General features: G+C 21.8%; 1 pseudogene across 1 annotated transcript; it reads right to left on the reverse strand.

Annotated features, from left to right (window-relative positions):
- Positions 1-19,809: 19,809 nt before the first annotated feature.
- On the reverse strand, positions 19,810-20,729 carry LOC115896233 (annotated as a pseudogene). The gene has a single exon (XR_004056145.1). The product of XR_004056145.1 is annotated as a 40S ribosomal protein S2 pseudogene (transcript).
- Positions 20,730-21,690: the final 961 nt, after the last annotated feature.

Raw genomic sequence — 21,690 nt, forward strand, 5'->3', positions numbered from 1 at the left:
TATTGTTATACTATATCTATTATATCTGTTGTTTATATACCTTTGTGTATTATACCTATTATATCTATATTTTATAACTATATCTACTATACCTATTATAACTATATTTTTACCTATATCTATTATATCTATATTTTATACCTATACCATGTTATCTGTTATATTTTATACCAATATCTGTATCTGATATCCATATTTTATACCTATATCTATATATATCTTATATCCATATTTTATACCTATATCTGTTATCTATTATATCTATATTTGATACCTATATCTATTATGTCCATATTTTATTCCTATATCTATGGTATCTATTAACTCTATATTTTATACCTATATCTATTATGTTTATATTTGATACTTATATCTATTATATCTATTTTCTATATTTTTTTCTCTACATGTATTGTCTATATTTTAAACCTATATTTATTATATCTATTATGTCTATATTTCACACCTATATCTATTATATCTTTCATGTCTACATTTTATACTTATCTATTATATCTATGATCTCTATATTTTATACTTTATCTATTATATCTATGATGTCTATTCATTTTCGTAACCATAGTATCTATCATATCTCTGTATGTCTATATTTTATACGCATAGTTTACATTATACTCTATATGTGTATATTTTATACGTTTATCTATTATATCTATTATATCATATTTTCTCTTACCTGATATCACTATATGTCCTATTATGTCTATATTTTATTATGTGTATCTATTCACTCTATTATGTTATATTTGTATTACCAATAATATATTTATATTTATTATATCTATTTTTTGAACCTATATCCATCTATATCTTTATTGTATACCTAATGTCTATCTATTGTGCCTATATTTCATAGCGATATCTGTTATATCTATATTGTATACCTATATCTATAATATCTATATTTTATACATATATCTATTTTATCTATTATATCGATATTTTATTACCTATATCTATTATATCTATATTTTATATCCCTATCTATTATATATTTTATGTCTATATTTTATACCTATATCAATAACATCTATTATGTCTGTATTTGATACCTATATCTATTATATCTATTATGTCTATATTTTATACCTATAACTATTATGTCTATATTTTATACCTATAACTATTATATCTATTATGGCTATATTTTATACCTATATATATTATATCTATTATGTCTATATTTCATACCTATATCTATTATATCTATTATGTCTATAATCTATACGTATATCTATTATATCTATTATGTCTATATTTTATACCTATATCTATTATATCTATTATGTCTATATTTTATACCTATATCTATTATATCTATATTTTATACATATATCACATATATCTATAAGTCTATATTTTATAACTCTATCCAATATCTGTTATATCTATTATGTCTATATTTTATGCCTATATGTATTATATCTCTTATGTCTGTATTTATACCTATATCTATTATATCTATTTTTTTACCTATATCCTTTATATCTATTATATCTATATTTTATACGTATATCTATCATATCTATTATGTCCATGTTTTATGCCTATATCTATATTTTATTCTTATACCTATTATAACCAAATTTTATACCTTCATACATTATATCTATATTTTTTTCCTGTATCTATATCTATTATATTAATATTTATAATTATATCTATTATATCTATATTTCATACCTATATCTATTATATCTATTGTCTATATTTTATACCTGTATCTATTATATCTTTTTTTATACATATATCTATTATATCTATTATATCTATATTTTATACCTATATCTATTATATCTATATTTTTTACCTGTATTTATTATATCTATTATGTCTATATTTTATACCTATATCTATAATATCCATTATGTCTATATTTTATACCAGTATCTATTATTTCTACTATGTGTATCCTTCATACCTGTATCTATTATGTTTATTCTGTCTACATTTTATACCTATATGTATTATATCTCTTATATCTATATTTTATACCTATATCGATTATATCTATTATTTCTATGTTTTATACCTATATCTATTATATCTATTATGTCTACATATTATACCTACATATATTATAATTATTATGTCTGTGTTTTATCCCTATATCTATATGTATATTTTATACCTATATCTATTATAACTGTATATTATACTTAAATCTATTATGTGTATTATGTCTACATTTTATACCTATATCGATAACATCTGTATTTTATTTATATCTATTATATTTATTATGTCAGTATTTTATACCTATATCTATTATGTCTTTATTTTATACCTATATGTGTTATATCTTTTAAGTCTATATTTTATAAGTACATCTATTGTATCTATTACGCCTATATTTTATACATATGTCTATTATATCTATATTTTATACCTGTATCTATTATATCTACTATGTTTATATTTTATAACTCTATTTCTTATATCTATTATGTATATATTTAAACCTATATCTATTATGTCTATATTTTATACCTATATCTATTATATCTATTATGTCTATATTTTATACCTATATTTATCATATGTATTATGTCTATATTTTATACCCACATATATTATAACTATTGTGTCTATCTTTTATACCTATATCTATTATATCCTTAATGTCTATATTTTATACCTTTATCTATTATAACTATATTTTTATACCTATATATATCTATATTTTATACCTATATCAATTATATCTATTATGTCTATGTTTATACCTATATTTATTATGTCTATTTTTTATACTTCTATGTGTTATATCTATTCTATCTATATTTCATACCTATATGTATTATATCTTTTATTACGATATTTTATACCTATATCTATTATATCTATTATGTCTATATTTTATACTTATATCTATTATATCTATTATGTGTATATATTATACCTATATCTATTATATCTATTATGTCTATATTTTACAACTATATCTATTAAATCTATTTTATCTATATTTTATACATATATCTGTAATAACTATATTTTATACCTATATATATTATATCTATATTTCATACCTATATCTATTATATGTATTATATTTTTATTTTATAATTTTATCTATTATATCTCTATTTTATATCGGTATCTATTATATCTATTATATCTATGTTTCATACCGATATCTATTGTATCTATATTTTATACGGATATCTATTATATCTATTGCATCTATATTTTATACCTATATCTATTATATCTATTATGTCTATATTTTATACCTATATCGATTGTATGTATTATGTCCATATGTTATACCTATGTCTATTATATCTATTATGTCTATACTTCATACCTATATCTGTTATGTATATATTTTATACCTGTATCGATTATATGTATGATGTTTACATTTGTACCTATATGTATTATATCTCTTATGTCTATATTTTATACCTATATCTATTATATCTATTGTGTGTTTACTTTATACCTATATCTATTATGTCCATATTTTATATCTTTATCTCTTATATCTATTATGTCTATATTTTATACTTCTGTCTTTTATATCTATTTATCTGTATTTTATGCCTATATCTATTATGTCCATATTTTATATCTGTATCTATTATATCTATTATGTCTCTATTTTATACCTCTATTATATCTATTATTGTCTATATTTTATACCTCTATTATATCTATTATGTCTATGTTTTATACCTGTATCAATTATATCTATTATGTATATATTTTATACCTCTATCTATTATATATATTATGTGTATGTTTTATGACTCTCTATTATATCTGTTATATCTATATTTTATACCTATATCTATTATATCTTTTAAGTCTATATTTTAAACCTATATGTATTATATCTATTATGTCTGAATTTTATACCTCTGTTATATCTCTTGTGTCTATATATTCTACCTCTATCTATTAAATCTATTATGTCTGTATTTTATACCTCTATCTTTTGTATCTATTATGTCTACATTTTATAACTCTATATATTATGTCGATTATATCCATATTTTATAACTATATTTATTATATCAATTAAGTCTATATTTTATACCTATATGTATTATGTCTATATTTTACCTATATCTATTATTTCTATTTTGTCTATATTTTCTAGCTGTATCTATAATATGTATTATATCTATATTTTATACCTATATCTATTATATCTATAATGTCTATATTTTACTCCTATGTCTGTAATGTCTATATTTTATAACTCTATCTATAATATCGATTAAGTCTGTATTTTATACCCTATCTATTATATCTATAATGTCTATATTTTACAACTCTATCTCTTTTATCTATTATATCTGTATTTTATACCTATATCTATTATATCTATTATGTCTATATTTTATACCTATATCTATTATATCTATTATTTCTATATTCTATACCTATATCTATTATATCTGTTATGTCTATATTTTATATCGATATCTATTATATCTATTATGTCTATATTCTATACGTATATCCATTATATTTTATACCTATATCTATTATATTTGTTATGTCTCTTTTATTGCTCTATTATATCTATTATGTCTATATTTTATATCTCTATTTTATCTCTGACTATATTTTATACCTATATCTATAATGTCTATATCTATTATATGTATTATGTCTATATGTTATACCTACATCTATTATATATATTATGACTAAATTTTATATCTATGTATTATGTATATATTTTACAGCTATATCTATTATATCTATTATGTCTATATTTTATACCCATGTTTATTATATCTATATTTTACACCTATATCTATTATATCTATTATATCTACGTTTGATATCTATATCTATTATATCTATATTTTATACGTATATCCATCATATCTATTATTTCTATATATTATACTTGTATCGATTTTATCTATAATGTCTATATTTTATACCTATATCTATTATATCTATTAGGTCTCTATTCTATACCTGTATCTATTATATCTCTTGTGTCTATATTTTATACCTATATCTATTATATCTATTATGTGTATATTTTATACCTCTATCTATTATAACTGTTATGTCTATATTTTATAGGTATATCTATTATGTCTATATTTCATACCTATACCTATTTTGTCTATATTTTATACCACTATCTATTATGTCTATATTTTATACCTATATCTTTTATATCTATTATGTCTATATTTTATACCTACATCTATTATATCTATTATGTCTATATTTTATACCTATATCTATTTTATCTATTATGTCTATATGTTATACTTACATCTATTATATCTATATTTCATACCTATATCTATTATATCTATTATGTCTATATTTTATACCTATATCTATTATATGTATTATCTCTATATTTTATACCTATATCTATTAAATCTATTATGTCTATATTCTATACCTGTATCTAGTATATCTATTATGTCTATATTTTATACCTATAAGTATTTTGTCTATATTTTTTATGTATATCTATTATATCTATTATGTCTATATTTTATACCTATATCAATTATACCTATTTTGTCTATAATTTATACCTATATCTATTATATCTATTATGTCTATATTTCATACCTACATGTATTTTAGCTATTATGTCTATATTTTATACCTATATTTATTACGTCTATATTTTATAGCTATATATATTATATCTATTATGTCTATATTGTATACCTATATCTATTATATCTATTATGTCTGTATTTTATACCTTTACCTATTATATTTATTATGTCTGCATTTTATCCCTCTATCTATTATATCTATTATGTCTATTTTTTATAACTATCAATTATATCTCTTATGTCTATATTTTATACCTCTATCTATTATATCTATTATGCCTATATTTTATACCTATATCTATTATATCTATTATGTCTATATTTTATACCTATATCAATTATGTCTATTATGTCTATATTTTATTCCTATATCTATTATGTCTGTATTTTATACCTATATCTATTATGTCTGTATTTTATACCTATATCTATTACATAGGTATTAATATCTATATCTACATTATATCTATATCTATATATCTATGTCTATATTTTATATCTCTATCTATTCTCTCTATTATATCTATATTTTATGTCTACATCTATTATGTCTATATTTTATACCTTTATCTATTATATCGATGATGTCTATATTTTATACCTATATGTATTATATCTTTTTTGTCTATATTTTATCCCTATATCTATTATATCTATTATGTCTACATTTTATACCTATGTCTATTATATCTATTATGTGTATATTTTATACCTATAATTATTATATCTATTATGTCTGTATTTTATACTTATATCTATTCTGTCTATATTTTATACCTATATCTATTATATCTATTATGTCTATATTTTATATGTATATCTGTTATATATATTATGTCTATATTTTATACCTATATCAATTATATCTATTATGTCTATATTTTATACCTATATCTATTATATCTATTATGTGTACATTTTATACCTATATCTATTATATCTATGATGTCTATATTTTATACGTATATCTAATATACCTCTTATGTCTATATTTTATACCTATATCTATTATATCTTTATGTTATACCTATATCTATAACTATTATGTCTATATATTATACCTACATCTATTCTGTATATATTTTATACCTATATCTATTATGTCTATTATGTCTGTATTTTATGCCTATGTATATTATATCTATTATGTCTATATTTTATACCTATATCTATTATATCTATTATGTCTATATTTTATACCGATATCTATTACATCTATTATGTCTGTATTTTATACCTATATGTATTATATCTATTATGTCTATATGTTTTACCTATATCTATTATATCAATTATATCTATATTTCATACCTATATCTATTGTATCTATTATATCTATACTTGATACATATATCTATTATGTGTATATTTTATACCTATATCTATTATATCTTTTATGTGTATATTTTATACGTGTATCTATTATATCTATTATGTCTATATTTTAAACCTATATCTATTTTATCTATTATGTCTATATTTTATACCTCTATCTATTATATCTATACTTTATACCTATATCTATTATAACTATATTTCATACCTACATTTCTTATATCTATATTTCATACCTATATCTATCATATCTATTATATTTATACTTTATCATTATGTCTATTATATCTATATTTTATACTTATGTCTATTATATCTATTATATCTATATTTTGTGCCTATATCAATTATATCTATGTTTTATACGTATATCTATTATATCAATTATATCTATAATTTATACCTATATCTATTATAACTATTATGTCTAATTTTCATACCTATATCTATTATATCAATTGTATCTATACTTGATACCTATATCTATTATGTCTATATTTTATATCTATAACTATTATATCTTTTATGTCTATATTTTATACCTGTATCTATTGTATCTATTATGTCTATACTTTATACCTATATCTATTATGTCTCTATTTCATGCCTATATCTATTATATCTATTATGTCTATATTTTATAACTATATCTATTATATCTATTATGTCTATATCTATTGTATCTATTATGTCTATATTTTATTCATATATGTATTTTATCTATTATGTCTATATTTTATACCCATATATATTATATCTGTTATGTCTATATTTTATACCTATACCTATTATGTCTATATTTATACCTATATCTATTATAAATATTATGTCTATATTTTATCACTATGTGTGTTATATCTATTCTCTCTATATTTTATACCTATATCTATTTTGTCTACCTTTCAGACCTATATCTATTATATCTATTATGTCTATATTTTATACCTATATCTATTATATCCATTATATCTACACTTTTTACCTATAACTATTATATCTATTATACTTATATTTTATAATTATATCGATTATATCTATATTTTATACCTGTATCTATTATATCTAGAATTTTTTTGTTTTATATCTATACCTATTATATCTATATTTTATACGTATTTCTATTATACCTATTATGTCTATATTTTAAACCTATATCTATTATATCTATATTTTCCACATGTATCTATTATACCTATTTTGTCTATATTTTATACCTATGTCTATTATATCTATTCTGTCTATATTTTTAACCTATATTTATTATATATGTGTATATTTTATACCTATATCTAATATATATATTATGTCTATATTTTATACCTATATCTATTATATCTATTATGTCTGTATTTTATACCTATATCTATTATATCTATTATATCTATATTTTATTCCTCTATCTATTTTATCTATTATGTCTGTATTTTATAACTCTATCAATTATATCTATTATGTCTGTATTTTATACCTATATCTATTATATCTATTATATCTATATTTTATACCTATATCTATTATGTCTATATTTTATACCTGTATCTATTATATTATGTCTATATTTTATACCTATATCTATTATAACACTTATATCTGTATTTTTTACCTATATCTATTATATCTATTATGTCTAAATTTTATACCTATATCTGTTATGTCTATATTTAATACCAATATCTATGGTATCTATTATGTCTATATTATATATCTTTATTTATTATATCTATCATGTCTATACTTTATACCTCTATCTATTATATCCATTATGTCTATATTTCATACCTATATCTATTATATCCACTATATCTATATTTTATAACTATATCTATTATATGTATATTTGTTACCCATATCCATTATAGCTATTGTATCTATATTTTATATCTATATCTATTATATCTTTTATGTCTATTATATCTATTATATCAATATTTTATACATATATCTATTGTATCTGTATTTTATACCTGTATCTGTTATATCTATAATGTCTATGTTTTATACTTATATCTATTATATCTATTATGTCTATATTTTATACCTATTTCTATTATATCTATTATCTATCATATCTATTATGTCCACATTTTATACCTATATATATCATATCTATTATGTCTACATTTTGAACCTATATCTATCATATCTATTATGTCTATATTATATAACTATGTCTATTATATCTATTATGTCGATATTTTATACCTATATCTATCAAATCTATTTTGTCTCTATCTTATACCTATATTTGTTATATCTATTATGCCTATATTTTATACCTATATCTATTATATCTATTATGTCTATATTTTATACCTATATCGATTATGTCTATATTTTATACCTATATCTATTATACCTATTATGTCTATATTTTATACCTATATCTATTATGTCTATATTTTATACCTATATCTATTATATATATTATGTCTATATTTTATACATATATCCATTATATCTATTATGTCTATATTTTATACCTATAACTATTTTGTCTATATTTTTTACCTATATCTATTATAACTATTATATCTATATTTTATACCTATATCTATTATATCTATTATGTCTGTATTTTATATCTATATCTATTATATCTAATATGTCTATATTTTATCCCTCTATCTATAATATCTATTATGTCTTTATTTTATACCTATATGTATTATATCTATTATGTCTTTATTTTATACCTATATCTATTATATCTATTATGTCTATACTTTATAACTGTATCTATTATATCTATTATGTCTATATTTTATACCTATATCTATTATGACTATATTTTATCACTATATCTATTATATCTATTATGTCTATATTTTATACGTATATCTATTATGTCTATATTTTATACCTATATCTATTATATCTATTATGTCAATATTTTATACCGATATCCATTATATCTATTATGTCTGTATTGTATACCTATATCTATTGTATCTCTTATGTCTATATTTGATACCTATATCTATTATATCTATTATGTGTATATTTTATACCAATATCTATTACATCTATTATGTCTATATTTTATAACTGTATCTATTATATCTATGATGTCTATATTTTATACCTATATCTTTAATGTGTATATTTTATACTGGATCTATTATATCTATTATATTTATACTTTATAATTATATCTACTATATATATTTTATACCGATATCTATTATATCTATTTTATCTATAGTTGATAACTATATCTATTATATCTCTATTTTATATATATATCTATTATGTCTATTATATCGATATTTTATACCTATATCTATTATATCTATATTTTATACCCCTATCTATTATATCTTTTATGTATATATTTTATACCGATATCTATCTATTATGTCTATATTTTATACCTATGGCTATTACATCTATTTTGTCTATATTTTATACCTATATCTATAATATCTATTATGTCTGTATATCATACCTATATCTATTATATCTATTATGTCTGTATTTCATAACTACATCTATTATATCTATTATGTCTCTATTTTATACCTATATCTATTATTTCTATATTTTATACCTATATCTATTATATCTATTATGTCTGTATTTTATACCTATATCTATCTATTATGTCTATATTTTACACCTATATCTATTATATCTATTACGTTTATATTTTATACCTATATCTATAATATCTATTACGTCTATATTTTATAACTATATCTATTATATCTATCATGTCTCTATTTTATACCTATATCTATTATGTCTATATTTTATACCTATATCTATTATATCTATTAAGTGTATAATTTATCCCTATATCTATTATATCTATTATGTCTTTATTTTATACCTATATCTATTATATCTATTATGTCTAAATATTATACCTATATCTATTATGTCTGTATTTCATACCTATATCTATTATAATTATTATGTCTATATTTTATAACTATATATTATGTTTATATTTTAAACCTATATCTATTTTATCTATTATGTCTATATTTCATAACTATATATTATGTCTATATTTTATATCTATATCCATTATATATATTATGTCTTTATTTTATATCTATATCTATTATGTATATATTTTACACCTATATCTATTACATCTATTCTGTGTATATTTTACGTATCTCTATTATATCTTTATATCTATATTTTATACCTATATCTATTATATCTATATTTTATACGTATATCTATTATATCTATTATATCGATAATTTATACCTATATCTATTATATCTATATTTTATACCCCTATCTATTATATCTTTTATGTCTATATTTTATACCGATATCTATTATATCTATTATGTCTATATTTTTTACCTATGCCTATTACATCTATTTTGTCTGTATTTTAAACCTATATCTATAATATATAATTTGAATGTATTTCATACCTATATCTATTATATCTATTATGTCTGTATTTTATACCTATATCTATTATGCCTATATTTTATACCTATATCTATTATATCTCTTATGTCTATATTTTATACCTATATCTATTATATCTAAATATTATACCTACATCTATTATGTCTACATTTTATACCTATATCTATTATGTCTATACTTTATACCTATATATATTATATGTATTATGTCTATCTGTTATAAATATGTATATTATATCTATTATGTCTATATTTGACACCTATTTCTATTATATCTATTATGTCTATATTTTATACCTATATCTATTATATCTATGTTTTATACCTTTATATATTATAACTATATTTTATACCGTTATCTATTATATCTATATTTTATACCTTCATCTATTATATCTATTATATTTATATTTTATAATTATATCTATTATGTCTATATTTTATACCTATATCTATTATATCTATTGTGCCTGTTCTTTATACCTATATCTATTATGTCTGTATTTTATATGGTTTTGTATTAAATTTCTTATGTCTATATTTTATACCAATATCTATTATATGTATTATCTCTAGATTTTATGCTTATATCTATTATATCCACTATATCTATATTTTATACCTATATCTATTATATCTATATTTGATACCTATATATATTGTATCTCTTTTGTCAATATTTCATACATATGTCTATCATAACTATTATGTCTATATTTTATGCCTATATCTATTATATCTGTTATATCTATATTTTATACCTATATCTATTATAACCATATTTTATACCTATATCCATTTTATGTATATTTTTTACCTATATCTATTATATCTATTATATTTATATTTTATACCTACATCTATTATATCTATATTTTGTACCTGTATCTCTTATATCTATTATGTCTATATATTATACCTATATCTATTATATCTATTATGTCTATATTTTATACCTATATCTATCATATCTATTATGTCTGTATTTTATACCTGTATCTATTATATCTATTTCTAATTATATAAATTATATCTATTTTTATACCTTTACCTATTATATCTGTTATGTCTATATGTTGTACCTATATCTATTATATCTATTATGTCTATATTTTATACCTATGTCTATTATATCTATTATGTCTATTTTTTATACCTATATCTATCAAATTTATTATGTCTCTAATTTATACCTATATTTGTTATATCTAGTGTGTCTATATTTTATACCTATATCTATTATATTTATTATGTATATATTTTATACCTATATCTATTGTATGTATTATGTCTATATTTTATACCTATATCTATTATATCTATTATGTCTAATCTTTATACCTATATCTGTTGTGTCTATATCTTATACCAGTAGCGATTATATGTATTATGTTTATATTTTATACATATATCTATTATATCTATCTTTTATACCTATATCCATTATATCTATTATATCTATATTTTATGACTATATCAATTATAACTATATTTTATACGTATATCTATCTATTATATCTATATTTTATATCTATATCTATTATATCTATATTTTATACCTTTATCTATTATATCTATTATGTCTACATTTTGAACCTATATCTATCATATCTATTATGTCTATATTATATACCTATGTCTATTATATCTATTATGTCGATGTTTTATGCCTATATCTATCAAATCTATTTTGTCTCTATCTTATGCCTATATTTGTTATATCTATTATGCCTATATTTTATACCTATATCTATTATATCTATTATGTCTATATTTTATACCTATATCGATTATGTCTATATTTTATACCTATATCTATTATATCTATTATGTCTATATTTTATACCTATATCGATTATGTCTATATTTTATACCTATATCTATTATATATATTATGTCTATATTTTATACATATATCCATTATATCTATTATGTCTATATTTCATACCTATAACTATTTTGTCTATATTTTTTACCTATATCTATTATAACTATTATATCTATATTTTATACCTGTATCTATTATATCTATTATGTCTGTATTTTATACCTATATCTATTATATCTAATATGTCTATATTTTATCCCTCTATCTATAATATCTATTATGTCTATATTTTATACCTACATGTATTATATCTATTATGTCTTTATATTATACCTATATCTATTATATCTATTATGTCTATACTTTATAACTGTATCTATTATATCTATTATGTCTATATTTTATACCTATATCTATTATGACTATATTTTATAACTATATCTATTATATCTATTATGTCTATATTTTATACGTATATCTATTATGTCTATATTTTATACCTATATCTATTATATCTATTATGTCAATATTTTATACCGATATCCATTATATCTATTATGTCTGTTTTGTATACCTATATTTATTGTATCTATTATGTCTATGTTTGATACCTATATCTATTATATCTATTATGTGTATATTTTATACCAATATCTATTATATCTATTATGTCTATATTTTATAACTATATCTATTATATCTATGATGTCTATATTTTATACCTATATCTTTAATGTCTATATTTTATACCTGGATCTATTATATCTATTATATTTATATTTTACAATTATATCTACTATATATATATTTTATACCGATATCTATTATATCTATTTTATCTATAGTTGATAACTATATCTATTATATCTCTATTTTATATATATATCCTATTATGTCTATTATATCGATATTTTATACCTATATCTATTATATCTATATTTTATACCCCTATCTATTATATCTTTTATGTATATATTTTATACCGATATCTATCTATTATGTCTATATTTTATACCTATGGCTATTACATCTATTTTGTCTATATTTTATACCTATATCTATAATATCTATTATGTCTGTATTTCATACCTATATCTATTATGTCTATGTTTTATACCTTTATCTATATCTATTATATCTATATTTTATACCTATATCTGTTATATCTACTCTGTCTATATTTTATACCTATATCTATTATATTTATTATGTCTATATTTTATACCTATATCTATTATATCTATTATGTCTATATTTTATTGTATATGTATTATATCTATTATATCTATATTATATACCTACATCTATTATAACAATATTTCATACCTATATCTATTATATCTATATTTTATACCTATATCTATTATATCTAATATGTCTAAATGTTATACCTATATGTATTTTATATATATTATATACTTATATCTATTATAATTATGTCTATATTTTATAACTATACATTATGTCTATATTTTGCACCTATATCTATTATATCTATTATGTCTATATTTTATAACTATATATTATGTCTATATTTTATATCTTTATCCATTATATATATCATGTCTATATTTTATATCTTTATCTATTATGTCTATATTTTACACCAATATCTATTGTATCTATTCTGTGTATATTTTATTCGTATATCTATTATATCTTTATGTCTATATTTTATACCTATATGAATTATATCTATATTTTATAACTATATGTGTAATATCTATATTTTATTCCTATATATATAATATCTATTATGTCTATATTTTATACCTATATCTATATATCTACTATGTCTATATTTTACACCTATATCTATTATATCTATTACGTCTATATTTTATACCCATATCTATTATATCTATTTTATCTATTTTATATGATATATATATATATATATATTTTATATATCTATTTTATCTCTTATATATTTTATGTCTTTTATATATTTTATGTCTATATTTTATATCTACATCTATTTTATCTATTATGTCTATATCTTATACCTATATCTATTATATCTATTATGTCTTTATTTTAAACCTATAACTATTATATCTATTATGTCTTTATTTCATACCTAATCTATTATAACCATTATGTCTATATTTTGTACCTATATCTATTATGTCTGTATTTTATACCTATATCTATTATAATTCCTATGTCTATATTTTATACCTATATCTATTATATCTATTTTGTCTATATTTTATACCTATTTCTACTATATTTATTATGTCTATATTTAATACCTATATCTATTATGTCCATATTTTATACGTATATCTATTATATCTATTTTGTCTATATTTTATATCTATATCTATTATGTCTATATTTCATACCTATATTTATATACCAGTTATGTCTATATTTTATACCCATATCTATTATATCTATTATGTCTATATTTTATACCTATATCTGTTATGTCTGTATTTTAAACCTATATCTATTATATCTAATATGTCTATATTTTATACCTATATCTATTATGTCTATATTTTATATCTATATCTATTATATCTATTATGTCTATATTTTATACCTGTATCTATTATAACTATTATGTCTATATTTTATACCTATATCTATTGTATCTATTATGTATATATCTTATACATATATCTATTATATCTATTTTGTCTATATTTGATACCTATATCTTTTATATCTATTTTGTCTATATTTTGTATCTATTTCAATTATGTCTGTATTTAATCCTGTATCTATTATATCTTTTATATCTTTATTTTATAACTATATCTATTATATCTATTATGTCTATATCTTATACATATATCTATTATATCTAATATCTGTATATATTATACCTATATGTATTATGTATATATTTCATACCTACATTTTTATACCAGTTATGTCTATATTTTATACCTATATCTATTATATCTAGTATGTCTATATATTATACTGATATCTAATATGTCTATATTTTATACCTATATCTATTATGTCTACTCTGTCTCTATTTTATACCTATATCTATTATATCTATTATGTCTATATTTCATACCTATATCTATTGTATCTATTATGTCTATATTTTATACCTATATCTTTTATATATATTTTCTCTATATTTTATACCTATTTCAATTATGTCCATATTTCATTCCTATATCTATTATGTCTATATTTAACACCTGTATCTATTATATCTACTATGTCTATATTTATACCTATATCTATTATGTCCATATTTTATACCTATATCTCTTATATCTATTATGTCTATATTTTATATCTATATCTATTATTACTATTATGTCTGTATCTTATACCTATATCTATTATATCTATTATGTCTTTATTTTAAACCTATAACTATTATATCCATTATGTCTATATTTTATACCTATAGCTATTATATCTACTATGTCTATATTTTTCACCTATATCTATTATATCTATTACGTCTATATTTTATCCCCATCTCTCTTATATCTATTATGTTTATATTTTATATCTATTATATCTATGTCTATATTTTATACCTATATCTATTTTGTCTATATTTTATACGTATATCTCTTATGTCTATATTTTATACATATATCTATTTCATCTATTATGTCTATATTTTATACCTATATCTATTATATGTATTATGCCTATATTTTGTGCCTATATCTATTAAATCTATTATGTCTATATTTTATATCTATATCTATTATGTCTATATTTAATACCTGTATCTATTATATCTATTATGTCTATATTTTATACATATAATTATTATATCTAATATATCTATATTTCATACCTATATCTATTATGTCTATATTTTATATCTATATGTATTATATCTACTATGTGTATATCTTATACATATATCTATTATATCTATTATGTCTATATTTTATACCTATATTTATTATATCTATTTTGTCTATATTTTATACCTATATCTTTTATATCTATTTTGTCTATATTTTATACCTATTTCAAGTATGTCTGTATTTTATTCCTATATATATTATATCTATTATGTCTATATTTTATACCTATATCTATTATATCTCTTATGTCTATATTTTATACCTATATCTATTATATCTATTATGTATATATATTATACATATATCTATTATATCTATTATGTCTATATTTCATACCTATATGCTATTATATCTATTATGTCTATATTTTATACCTATATTTATTATATCTATTATGTCTATATTTTATACCTATATCTATTGTATCTATTTTGTCTATATTTCATACCTATATCTATTTTATCTATTATGTCTATATTTTAAACCTGTATCTATTATATCGATTATGTCTACATCTTATACATATATCTATTATATCTATTATGTCTATATTTTATACCTATATCTATTTTGTCTGTATTTTATACCTATATCTATTATGTCTATTTTATACCTATATCTATTATATGTATTATGTCTATATTTTATAACTATATCTATTAAATCTATTATGTCTGTATTTTATACTGATATCTATTATGTCTATATTTTATACCTATATCTATTATATCTATTATGTCTATATTTTATAACTATATCTATTAAATCTCTTATGTCTATATTTTATACCGATATGTATTATGTCTGTATTTTATTCCTATATATATTATATCTATTATGTCTATATTTTATACCTATATCTATTAAATCTATTTTGTCTATATTTTATATGTATGTCTATTATGTCTATGTTTTATACCTATATCTATTATATCTATTATGTCTATATTTTATACCTATAATTATTATATCTAATATGTCTATATTTTATACCTATATCTATTATGTCTATATTTTATATCTATATCTATTGTATCTGTCTATATTTTATACCTATATCTATTGTATCTATTAAGTCTATATCCTTTTTTTTTTTTAACAGGCTTAATTCACTTTATTTTTCTGTATAAAAAGCCTATGTTGTAGCCACAGCTGGAGCCTGGGTCCACTGCACGGAGACTCTGGTGTGGGTCTTGACAAGGTGGTCAGTGAATTCCTGATAGATAGACTTGGTAAACACAGTCTCCTTCCATACATCAGGGGTCAGGTAGCTGTAGGTCTTAGAGATGGCATCAAAGGTGGCCTTGGCGAAGTTGCCCCGGGTGGCAGTGCAGCCCCGGGCTGAGGTGTAGCAGTCATCAATACCAGCCATCATGAGCAGCTTCTTGGGCACAGGCGCTGAGACGATGCCAGTGCCCCTGGGTGCAGGGATGAGGCGCACCAGCACAGAGCCACAGCGGCCTGTCACCTTGCAAGGGACGGTGTGGGACTTGCCGATCTTGTTCCCCCGGTAGCCTCTGCGCACCGGGACAATGGAGAGTTTGGCCAGGATGATGGCCCCACGGATGGCGGTGGCCACCTCCTTGGAGTACTTAACACCCAGGCCGACGTGGCCATTGTAGTCCCCGATAGCAACAAACGCCTTGAACCTGGTGCGCTGACCAGCACGGGTCTGCTTCTGCACCGGCATAATCTTCAAAACCTCATCTTTGAGAGAGGCCCCCAAGAAAAAGTCAATGATCTCAGATTCCTTAATGGGCAGAGAGAAGAGGTAGATCTCCTCCAGGGACTTGATCTTCATGTCCTTGACCAAGCGGCCCAGCATGGTGACGGGCATCCACTCCTTATCCTCGGCCTTGCCTCCGCGAGCTCCGCGGCCTCAGCCCCGACCCCGTCCATGGCCGCGACCCCGGCCCCGGATGCCACTGCCGAAACCTCTGCGGAAGACACCGCGGTTCACCATCCCAGGTCCACCAGGGCCTCCGGACCACCCCGCTGAACCGGCGTCATCCGCCATTTGGTGTTTTCTCGGAGAAGAAGCTAATGTCTATATCTTATACACATATCTATTATATCTATTATGTCTATATTTCATACCTATACCTATTATATCTATTATGTCTATATTTTATATCTGTATCTATTATATCTATTATGTCTATATTTTATACCTATATTGATTATATCTATTATGTCTATATTTTATACCTATATCTTTTATATCAATTTTGTCTATATTTATACCTATTTCAGTTATGTCTATAGTTTATTCCTATATCTATAATATCTATTATGTCTATATTTATACCTATATTGATTATATCTATTATGTCTATATTTTATACCTATATCTATTATGCCGATTATGTCTATATCTTATACATATATCTATTATATCTACTTTGTCTATATTTTATAACTATATCTATAATATCTATTATGTCTATATTTTATACCTATATCTTTTATATCTATTTTGTCTATATTTTATACCTATTTCAATTATGTCTATATTTATTCCTATAACTATTATATCTATTATGTCTATATTTTATACCGATATGTATTATGTCTATATTTTATACCTATATCTATTATATCTATTATGTCTATATTTTATAACTATATCTATTAAATCTATTTTGTCTATATTTTATATCTATATCTATTATGTCTATATTTTATACCTATATCTATTATATCTATTATGTCTATATTTTATACCTATAATTATTATATCTAATATGTCTATATTTTATACCTATATCTATTATGTCTATATTTATATCTATATCTATTGTATTTGTCTATATTTTATACCTATATCTATTGTATCTATTATGTCTATATCTTTTTTTTTTTTTAACAGGCTTAATTCACTTTATTTTTCTTGTAAAAAAGCCTATGTTGTAGCCACAGCTGGAGCCTGGGTCCGCTGCACGGAGACTCTGGTGTGGGTCTTGACAAGGTGGTCAGTGAATTCCTGATAGGTAGACTTGGTAAACACAGTCTCCTTCCACAGGTCAGGGGTCAGGTAGCTGTAGGTCTTAGAGATGGCATCACAGGTGGCCTTGGCGAAGTTGCCCAGGGTGGCAGTGCAGCCCCGGGCTGAGGTGTAGCAGTCATCAATACCAGCCATCATGAGCAGCTTCTTGGGCACAGGCGCTGAGACGATGCCAGTGCCCCTGGGTGCAGGGATGAGGGGCACCAGCACAGAGCCACAGCGGCCTGTCACCTTGCAAGGGACGGTGTGGGGCTTGCCGATCTTGTTCCCCCAGTAGCCTCTGCGCACCGGGACAATGGAGAGTTTGGCCAGGATGATGGCCCCACGGATGGCGGTGGCCACCTCCTTGGAGTACTTAACACCCAGGCCGACGTGGCCATTGTAGTCCCCGATAGCAACAAACGCCTTGAACCTGGTGCGCTGACCAGCACGGGTCTGCTTCTGCACCGGCATAATCTTCAAAACCTCATCTTTGAGAGAGGCCCCCAAGAAAAAGTCAATGATCTCAGATTCCTTAATGGGCAGAGAGAAGAGGTAGATCTCCTCCAGGGACTTGATCTTCATGTCCTTGACCAAGCGGCCCAGCTCGGTGACGGGCATCCACTCCTTATCCTCGGCCTTGCCTCCGCGAGCTCCGCGGCCTCGGCCCCGACCCCGTCCACTGCCGCGACCCCGGCCCCGTATGCCACTGCCGAAACCTCTGCGGAAGACACCGCGGTTCACCATCCCAGGGCCACCAGGGCCGCCGGACCGCCCCGCTGCACCGGCGTCATCCGCCATTTGGTGTCTTCTCGGAGAAGAAGCTAATGTCTATATCTTATACACATATCTATTATATCTATTATGTCTATATTTCATACCTATACCTATTATATCTATTATGTCAATGTTTTATACCTATATCTATTACATGTATTATGTCTATATTTTATAGCTTTATCTATTATATCTATTATGTCTATATCATATACCTGTATCTATTATATCTATTATGTCCATATTTTATACCTATATTATAACTATTATGTCCATATTTTATACCTATAATTATTATATCTAATATGTCTATATTTTACAGCTATATCTATTATTTCTATATTTTATACCTATATCTATTATGTTTATATTTCATACCTATATCTATTATGTCTATTATGTCTATATTTTATAGCTATTTCTATTTTATCTTTTATGTCTATATTTTATACCTATATCTATTATATCTATTATGTCTATATTTTATTCCTATATCTATTATGTCTATTATGTCTATATTTTATACCTATATCTATTTATATCTATTATGTGTATATTTTATACGTATATCTATTATATCTATTTTGTCCATATTTTATACCTATATGTATTATATCTATTATGTCTATATTTTATACCTATATCTATTATATCTATTATGTCTATATTTTATTCTTATATCTATCTCTTATGTGTACATTTTATACCTATATCGATTATATCTATTATGTCTATATTTTATACCTATATCTATTACATCTATTATGTCTATATTTTCTAACTATATCTAGTATATCTATTATGACTAAATTTTATACCTATATCTATTATGTCTATATTTTACACCCATATTCATTATATCTATTATGTCTATATCTTATATCTATATCTGTTATATCTATTATATCTATATTTTATATCTATAACTCTATTATACCTATATCTATTATATCGATTTTATTTATATTTTATACCTATATCTATT

This window comes from Rhinopithecus roxellana, unplaced genomic scaffold, assembly GCF_007565055.1.
Source record: "Rhinopithecus roxellana isolate Shanxi Qingling unplaced genomic scaffold, ASM756505v1 contig963, whole genome shotgun sequence".
Taxonomy (NCBI): domain Eukaryota; kingdom Metazoa; phylum Chordata; class Mammalia; order Primates; family Cercopithecidae; genus Rhinopithecus; species Rhinopithecus roxellana.